Here is a 10,159-nt window from a genome sequence, read left to right as displayed (position 1 = left end):
ATAGGAAGAGTGCTGTGAATCAAGCAATTTTGGGATCCTTTGATCTATGCCAACAATATGGTGACAGATGGGATCCTAGGGAGGAAAAATAGTTTGGAGTCTTGGTTTCTTATTAACCTTTTTAGCATCATTTTTTCTTGTTAAGATTAGAAAATTCATTTTAATACTCTAATCAAAGACAGAATTGGGAAATTATACTTCACTTGTCTTTAAATGCTATTTAACTGATGGGGAGTGAGGCAATGTCAGGTATGTAATAAGCATTCAAAATATTTGTGGAATGACTTAATGAAAGTGTATGAATTATTTCTAATCACAAAATAATTGTTTCAAATTATCATCAAAATCTTTTCAGTTGCCATTAGTTAGCTTTTATAATCAGAATATCCCAAAGAATTTAGTCATCGTCCAAATAACTGAGTTCAAACAAACAACCAACCTCTGTTCTCCATATGTCATTAGCTTATTATTTCTATGGTGAAGAAATAAGTGTATGTCCTCACCTTATGCCAAAAGAAGTGATCTCTTATCTCTGTGGAAAAGTGCCAGTTTCATCTCTTCCTGTCCAAGAAAGAATGATATGAAAATATACACTAAAAGTAGAGTATTGCATACAAGGGATCAAAATGCAGATTATTCAGAAAGATGTAAATTAAATGGGAAAAGCTTTCTCCTCCCAAAAGTATGCCCCATTAATAATTTTTTTGTTAGTTAGACTCTAAAATGGCCCCCAGGGATGTCTGCCTCCTGGAATTCATGTCCTTCTGTATTCTCCAACCATTGAGTGTGAGTCATATCTGTGTCTAGCTTCTGAACAACACAATATGGGTACTTTTGTGATAATTTTACTTAAGGTTATAATTTCCTTCTTGCTTGCAGACTCTTAATAGATTTTCTCCCTTGCTGGCTTTGATGAAGTAAGCTGTTATATGGAGAGTCCCATGTGGAAGGAATTAAGGGTGACCTCTTCCAAACAGTCAACAAGGAACTGAGTCCTACCAACAGCCATGTGAACTTGGAAACAGATCCTACCCCGACGAGATTCAGGTAAGATCCCAGCCCTGACAGACAAGCTGATTGCAGCTTTATGAATGACACTGGACCAAGGACCTGGACAAGACAAGCCAAGCATCCTGACCCACAGAAACTGTGAGTTGATATATGTGTGGTTTGAAACTGTTAAGCTTGTCACATTATCACTACATAGTAAAACAGAACTAACATATATATTCTTCCGGGAATATTTACAAATAGAATCACATTCTATGGATTCTAGAATTTTGCCTTTGTTATTCTTTGAAGAATGATGTATTTTAATGTAAAGAAACAAAAAAGAAAAAGTTCTTAGGAAATAGACTGTTTTCCTATTTTTCTTAATATTTTTGGACAACAGTACTATTTAGTAGCGCTATGGGAGAGAATGAGCTTTCACTTTGCTCTCTGATCATATACTAACCTCTAAATAATCCTTCTCCCATGTTTCTTGCTACAAGTATGTCTAATTAATGATTTTCAGCTGGGAAAGATTTTTGCAAACCCCACTCCCCAACCAGGGGAAGACCTTAGGTAATGTCTAGAGATATTTTTGGTTGTTACAACTGGATGGAAGGGGGAGAGGGTGTTACTGGTATCTAGTGGGTAGAGGCCAGGGATACTGCTAACCATCCTTTAGTATCAGGACAACATCATTTCCCCCCTGGCCCCACTACCCCTCAAGAAAGAATTATTTGACTCAACATATCAGTCATGCTTAGGTTAAGAAAATGTTATCTAAATCATATTCTTCAGCAGTTCCTATTCATAATAAGGTAATTTATTTATTTTTATTTTTTAAAAAAGATGTATTTATTTGAGAGAGAGGAGAAGGTGCTAGAGCAGGAGGAGCAGAGGGAGAGGGAGAGAGAATCCCAAGCTGACTGTACACTGAAGGCAGGTCCAATGTGGGACTCGATCTCACAACCCTGAGATCGCGGCCTGAGCTGAAATCAAGAGTTGAACACTTAGCTGAGTTTGCCACCCAGGCACCCCAGTAATCGTTAAAACAGTTTCTTAAGTAGGCTCCATGACCAATGTGGGGCTTGAACTTACAACCCAAAGATCAAGAGTGATCTTGACTCCTGAGTCAAGATCTACTGACTCTACTGACTGAGCCAGTTAGGGACCTCTAACAATAATATTTTTAATCTTCAGTTGTTTAGCTCTTGAATTTGTTTACAGTGAGATACAGGTTTTGGTAGGAAGAAAATGGAATTACATATCAGGTTCCCTAAAACACCATCAAAGAGTGACCAAAGGACCTATGAAAAAGCAAAAGAAAAGGTGTCAAGGAAACCAGGAAGAGAGTATACATAAGAGGGAGAACCCATCATGATTAGTTGCTTTCCAAAGGTCGAGTAAGGCAGGATCAGAAAAGAATTTTTCAGATTTAACATCTATGACTTCTCTAATGATCTTCAGAGACAACTGGGTTAGAAGGTGGAACCAAAGCAGATTACCTTGAGGAACAAATGAATGTTGAAGAAATGGAAACAGATAATCCCTATCTGGTTATTGAGGGGAAACAGGAGAGCATATGATAGCTACGGGGAAGGGAACGGGAAAGGAGGAAGGGTAAACAAGTGGGTGTAATACAGAAAGAGGCTAGTTGACAGGTTATGTCTGAAGAAGAGGCACAAAAAGGAAAATGTATGAAGTAAGGCCCTGAGGAGGTCGAAGGGAGAGAGAATCCAGAACACAAGTGAAAACATTGAATTTGCTCAGGAGAAGTGATTTCTCTTTGGAGTGAAGAGGTGTGGGGAAAAGGAAGGAAATGCAAATAGGTTTGTAGAACAGATGCCTCCTGGAGATGTGGGGAGGAGGGAGAGGCAGCTGCGGCAGCTCTCCCTTGACAGCTCCTTCTTTGACTTGCTGCACTTAACCCTGGTGCCATTTCCTGAGACCTCAGAGGGAAAAGGTGGATGGAAGAGGGAGCCTAATGGCACTGTGAAAGTTTGTAATCCAAATACAGTGGCAGAGAGTCAATGAGGGGCCATTCCATTTGCCTTCCTTTCCTTTCTTTTTTAAAATCAATTTGGCTTTACATTTTCTATTGAAATATATTTGACATATAATATTGTGTGAGTTTAACGTATCCCACATGTTGATTTGGTATATTGACGCATTGCAATGTGATTGCCATTGTAGTATTAGCTAGTACTTCTATCACCTCACATAATTAACGTTTCTTTCTTGTGGTGGTTGGGATAATTAAGATCTAATCTCTTAGCGAGTTTGAAGTTTGCTGATACAATGTTGTCTCTAATCACTATACTGTGCATTAGATCTTCAGGACTTACTTAGCTACTAGTTGCAAGTTAGCCTTACTTTCTTTATAATATTTCTGTGTAGTATCTGGGAGGCTGGGAGGGAGAAATCTGGTCACACACATTTGCAATCCAGCATGCTAGAAATTTCAGCCTTTTCCGTTCTGTTAACGAAACTCCCAGAAGTTAGGTAGAGGTCAGCAGGGAGGGATGGCTGCACTCATCCTTCCTGCTTCTTTCTTGCCTCCCATGACCAAATTTCTGGAATCATTATCATGCATGTCTGGCTTTTCTCCAAAACTTAACATTTCCCATGTGTGATGTGAATTAAGCTTGCTATCTTCCCATAGCTGCTGAGAGTTTGGTACCTTAGCGAAGAACCCATTTTACACCCAGGTGCATCATTTCTAGTACTTAGATTTTAGCAAAACAGTATCTCTTTCAACAGTGCTTCAGAAAGTATGGTTATTGAATGAGGTGTTTGCACCCCAACTTGTTGGAATTTCTATGAGTACTTTAATGTCCCACAGAGACAACAGGATGGAACATTTGAAATAGATATCATACTGGGATGCCCAGGAAAAGATGGCCCTAAAGGCAATCACCTGCTTTACCTCCTTCCAAGAATGACTTTAGAGTACTTTGCTCCACTGACTTGAGTTGTTCTGAAATGCTTAAAGTACCCACCTCTATCCACAAGCCCTGCCACAAAGGAAGCTTGGATGTTTTATTTGCATCTCTAAATTCCTGAAAGGTTTTTAAAGTTATTGTACCCACTGGTAAACGTAATAAACAGCGATATACAGATAGCGCACATTTAAGCTTGCCTTTCCTCTCTACATAAAATCACATGCTAATGGTGGCTGGATAATTAAAATTAAACCACATTCAATAGATAAACAAATTAAAGCAGAGCAAATTGTGTGCATGCCTCCCTAAACAGCACACACATTATCAGAAAGGGCAGCTCTAATTATTCAAGGATATAGCAGGGCTATTGAAGGAGCTATTGATTTTTTTTAAGATAAGAAGCTGTCTTCAGTATTAATGGGTAGTATTTGTTTACAGGCCAAATTCCTTGTAATACTATAGGAATTAAAAAGGAAATTAGATCAAAGCAACCTAAACTTTACACACTAATCAGGACGCACCAACCAATAGATCATGATCTGTCAGTATTATGTTTAACACTTAGTTTTAAATATAGACTAATACATGAATTTATTTCCTTTGTAAATTTTGTAATATTTCTGACCATTCCCAACTATCCACGCTTTCTGCAGAGGTAACAGTGTTGGTGTAGACTCTTCCAATGGTTTCTAATGAATTTTGAATACCTTTACATATATTACCTATACCTGTTTTACAATGTTGTAGGGTGGATTTGTTTGTTTGTTTGTTTGTTTGTTTGGTGGATTGTCTTTTCATGTCTAACATAAATGGGATCATTCTATGCCTACCTTTTTCTAAAATGCATTTATCGTTCAATAATATGCCTTAGTGATTTTTAGTAACGGACATACAAATCTACCTCAGTATTTCCCCCCATTTCATTTCCTTTTCCTCTTAATACATTTGAATCAAAGCAATACATGCCTTTATTAAAAAAATTGAAAGGGACAAAAGGGGCAATAATAAGATGCAACAATCTGCCCCATGGCCACCATTCCTGCTTGTTAGACGCAACCACTCTGAGCAGTTGTCTGTGGTTATTAATTTCTGATGTCTAGATAATTTATGCCCATATCGTTGGTAATCAGTTAATAGTTCAGACACTATACTGATTTCCTGCTCACTCGCACTATTAATACCCTCTCTCCCCATCTTTCCCCAATATAGTCTTAACATTACATTTAATTTCTCTATTGGCTACCTGTATAATTAAAGTACTTAGGCCTTTATTTCTTGTCTTATAATTATATATATGGCACCTGGATTCCTGACTCTATAATGATGATGCTACCTCACCCTTCAGTTTTCCTTTCCACTCTTTCCACTTACTTGATAATCCTATCCTTTACAGTGTTGACTTTAATTACAAGTTTTGTTTATAAGCTGAATCAAAAAATTGAAAATCAACAAACAGCATTTATATTATTGTAACCAGACAAATGTGCCATGCACCAAGAGTAGTCTATGGTTTTCTTTTTATATAGCTTTCAATTTTTGTTTCAAATAGCATTTTATTTTCTTTCATTATTTGCTTTTACCATATCCCTAAAAAACCTCTGCAAAATTCTTTTTTTTTTTTTTTAAAGATTTTATTTATTTATTTGACAGAGAGAGAGATCACAAGTAGGTAGAGAGGCAGGCAGAGAGAGAGAGGAGGAGGAAACAGGCTCCCTGCCGAGCAGAGAGCCCGATGCGGGACTTGATCCCAGGACCCTGAGATCATGACCTGAGCCGAAGGCAGCGGCTTAACCCACTGAGCCACCCAGGCGCCCCCCCTGCAAAATTCTTATCAATGAAGGATTTATGGATTCCTCCTTCCCAGAAATCTTCCTTCCAGGGCCATCCATTGTGTTGTTCTAATAAGGACAATTGTTTCTAGATTTGGGGACCAGTTTTAACTTTGGACATCTCCTCACTACTTCTCTAGAATGTTCCTCTCATTTCTTATTCCTGTCTCTTTGCTCTAGGCTATTCTCAGGGAATTTACTAAGAAATGATATATGAAGGCTAAATTTTCTGAACATGTCTGAAAATATTTTTTTGTACCATCAAACTCTATTGAAAATTCAGTTGGGTAAGAATTCAAGTCTCAAAATTATTTCTCCTTAAAATCATGAAAGCATCTAGTAGTATTGTGAGCAGTATGACGGCAATCAGTTTATTACTCCAGTATCTGTGAAAATGAGCTTTTTTAAAATTAATTTTTAAATTTGAGTTAACACACAATGTTACATTAGTTTCAAATGTACAACACAATGATTCACCTTCCCTGTATGTTATGCTATGTAGACCACAAGTGTAGCTAGCATCTGTCGTCATACAGCACTATTATAGCATCATTGACTATTCTCTGTGTTGTGCTCTTTATTCCTGTGACTTAATCATTCCATAAGTGGAAGCCTGTATCTCTCACATCCTTCCACCCATTTGGCCAGCCCTTGCCTGCTTTTAGCATCATTATTCTTAGTATTGCCGCACTGTACAGGTATTTGCCTGAGTGTGGATCTTTTTTATTCAGAGTGGGTTTTTAAATTTGGGGTCTCATGTCCTTCACTTATGGGAAATTTTCTTGTATTATTTCTTTTATATTTTTTTATTTCTCTGTTTCCTCTGTTAATTCTTTTTTTAATTTTTTTAAAAGATTTTATTTATTTATTTGACAGAGAGAAATCACAAGTAGACGGAGAGGCAGGCAGAGAGAGAGAGAGGGAAGCAGGCTCCCCGCCGAGCAGAGAGCCCGACGTGGGACTCGATCCCAGGACCCTGAGATCATGACCTAAGCCGAAGGCAGAGGCTTAACCCACTGAGCCACCCAGGCTCCCTCCTCTGTTAATTCTTTCTAGATTTCCTATTGGATTGGAACGTCTGATGCTTAGGTCATATGAAATAATTCTCTATTTACATATTTTTTCATTTCTTTGCTTTTCATTTTCTTTTGGAGGATGTTCTTCAACTTTATAAGCTGTACATTGATTTTTTTTAACTTAATATATTTTCAACACATGAAAATTTTTGGTTTTTCATTGGCTTTTCCTTTTTAAGTAATCTTTCATTGTTTTATGAGTAAAATATTACATTGAGATTTCTGAGAATAATAACAGGAGGGTTTTAGAATTTTAATTGCCCTAAATTTTTCCTGTGACATCATTTTTCTTTTCTTTTAAAAATATTTATCTGTGTCTTCCCTTTAGAAATTTTCTTCAAAAGTTAGGTGATCATAATGTTAAAATCTCCATCATTATTATTTTTAAGATTTTATTCATTTCTTTATTTTAAAGAGAGAGCGAATGGGGGAGGGGCAGAGGGAGAGAGGGAATCCCAAGCGGACTCTGCACTGAGCATGGAGCCTGATACAGGGCTTGAACCCATGACTCTGCAATCATGACCAGGGCAGAAACCAAGAATCGGGTACTCAACTGGCTGAAGCACCCAAGCACTTGTCCCTTCATTATTTGAAGATGAGGATATAAAAAGTCATTTGGGGAGCTCTGTGAGGGTGGGCTTGGCTTGTCCAGCGGAGGCCTCTACTTAAGACCAGTTGCTCTGAGAAACTAAATTTCAGAATGTGGATATCTTTTCTCTGTGGACATTCCATGGACATTCCATGTGGACAGATGACTGGCTATTTTGTAAACAGTAAGACTGGGAGGTTTAATCCTGGTGGATTAAAGGGGGCACTTAAAGGGGTGCCTCAGCGGATTAAAGCCTCTGCCTTTGGCTCAGGTCATCATCCCAGCGTCCTGGGATTGAGCCCCTCATTGGGCTCTCTGCTCAGGCTGCCTCTCTGCTTACTTGTGATCTCTGTCTGCCAAATAAATAAATAAAATCTTAAAAAAAAAAAAAAAAAAAAAAGACTGGTAGGTTAGCAGAGATGGCTTCGGAGGACCCCTGGCTCAGAAGGGCCTCACCTTTGGTTTAATGTTCTGTGTTCCCTCTGTTGAAATGATTAATAATTTTATATTTGAATTTGTGTTTTTTAAGTTGAGTTCAGTGGGGGCACGGTGCATGTGTGAGGTTTATAGCCTCAGTTCATGGGGTCCCACCTCCTTCCCAGGAGAGATGTTCTGAGTCTCAACTTCCCTGTGGACCCTTGGCTTTACCCACCTTGTCATGGTCTGATGACCCTTGGGAACTTACACTCATGACAGAGAATGGGTTATAGGTATGCATGGTATGCATATGTAAGGTGGCAGTTGGATGGTAAGAAGAAGGAGGCATCTTTCTTTGTTGCTCACCACCCCCTGAGGGATCCTAAGGCTAGATGTGGGGAGGTTTGGGGTTAGGTGTGTACCCTGTAGCCCCATAATGCCTGTGTGGGCAACTCTGTAGGGGGTAATTCAGCAAAGTGAGTTTGGGGAGGTGCTTCTTGCCCACCTACCATCCGGGGAATCTAGCACATCTCAGCATGGAGGTTAAAATTCTGGGGGTCACCCATTCTTCCCTTGCCCCTGGAATTGAATTTCAACTTGCACTAGGTCTCCCAAATTATGTGGTCAGTCCTGAGTGTAAGTAATTGGATAATGAGAGAAGGAATCACTATGTCATTGTATGTGTGTCTTTAAAACTTAAGTGTATACCTTACTGGGCTCTCCAAACTGGTTGTTCTTACTTGAATTACTGCTGGAATTTCTCTACACTTTAATCTCAGTTGTTAACATTACTATTTTAAAAAATTTGGCCATTCTTATGATTGAAAAATGGTCTCCCATAGCTTTGCATTACCTTGCATTACATTACCTAGTGAATTTAACTATCTTTTCATATATTAATCAGCCATTCATATGGTTAAGTATTTTGTGTTTGGTTCTTTATCTTTTTCTTTGTGGCCTGTGTATTTGTATGTGTATATAAGTATGTGTGTATATGTGAAAAAAAATTGAAAATTTTGACCTTATAAAATTTATCAAACATTTTTTAAAAAAGATTTTATTTATTTATTTGACAGAGAAAGATCACAAGTAGGCAGAGAGTCAGGCAGAGAGAGAGAGGAGGAAGCAGGCTCCCAGCTGAGCAGAGAGCCCAATGTGGGGCTCGATCCCAGGACCCTGGGATCATGACCTGAGCCGAAGGCAGCGGCTTAACCCACTGAGCCACCCAGGCGCCCCTTATCAAACATTTTTAATGTCTTTTGGTGTTTTATATGTTATTTAAAAGCTTTCCAAACCTGAAGTTAATGTAAATTTACCCTTATATTTTTTAGTATAGTTATAGAATTCTGCTTTTTAATCAAGATTTTAAATTAATCTTGAATTTTTGTGTGAAAAAATTTTTTTAAATAAAAAGTAAATTATTCCAATAGTTCATCTTTTTTGAATAGTCTGTTTTTTAGCCATTGATTAAAATGATGCCCACATCATACTCCAGATTCATATATATTCTTCATTTTTGGGGGGAGCTCCTTCTTCTTCTTTTTTTTTTTTTCCTTTTTAGTTTCACACGTGAGTTATTTGTAGCTTAGGATATGTTTGGATATCTCTTAAGTATTTCCCCTTTATTTTTCTTTTTCAAAATTTTCTTACATGTTGTGCATTCAGTTTTCTCTGTGAGATTTAGTTTATCTTGATGAAGTTTAATATCAATTTTTACTTTTGGTGAAAAGCCCAGTTGTGAACTCTATGCGGATTGTTTTTAAATTAACATATTGTTTGAGGACTGTTGACATCTTTATTTTTACAAGCATGGTATATTGCTATATTTGTACAAGTATTTTTTTTTACATCTAGAAATAAATATAAATGATGTTAAATATGAAATATAAAATAAACATACTAATATAAACAAAATAAATATATAGACCTTTTAAAATGAAGATCTTGCATGTATTTTTATAGTCCTATTTTTATCTAGGTATTTCATAGTAGTTGTAGTGTTGCTATAGTAAATAGCATTGTTTTTCCTATTACATTTTCTAACTTGTTTTAGGTGGTATATAGGAAAACTATGAATTTTTGCTTGCTGATCTTGTATCTGACTACCCTTCTTTCTGTACTTCAATTAATTTTTAAGCTGATGCTTGTATTGATAGATCTTCAGTGAGTGTTACTACCAAGTTCTTCCTTTTCAACAACTTATTAAAATTTCTGCTACAGGCAACAAACCCTTCTGAAATTTACTGTCACTAGAATTGCCTCTCAAAGACTTCACAGTCAGCATACCTACCCATATCCCTGAAATGGTACCAAATG

The 10,159-nt window shown here is 37.4% G+C and overlaps 1 long non-coding RNA gene across 1 annotated transcript in view; it reads left to right on the top strand.

Moving 5' to 3' along the window:
* The first annotated feature begins 885 nt into the window (after positions 1–885).
* LOC116595568 overlaps positions 886–10,159 on the top strand; it is a 131,708-nt gene continuing 122,434 nt past the window's right edge. The window contains exon 1 of the long non-coding RNA XR_004287745.1: positions 886–1,047. This is a non-coding gene — a long non-coding RNA (uncharacterized LOC116595568). The remainder of the gene's footprint in view (positions 1,048–10,159) is intronic.

Source organism: Mustela erminea, chromosome 7, assembly GCF_009829155.1.
Source record: "Mustela erminea isolate mMusErm1 chromosome 7, mMusErm1.Pri, whole genome shotgun sequence".
Classification (NCBI taxonomy): Eukaryota; Metazoa; Chordata; class Mammalia; order Carnivora; family Mustelidae; genus Mustela; species Mustela erminea.
The sequence above is the reverse complement of the archived record's forward strand: the minus strand, read 5'-3'. Positions and strand labels throughout refer to the sequence as shown.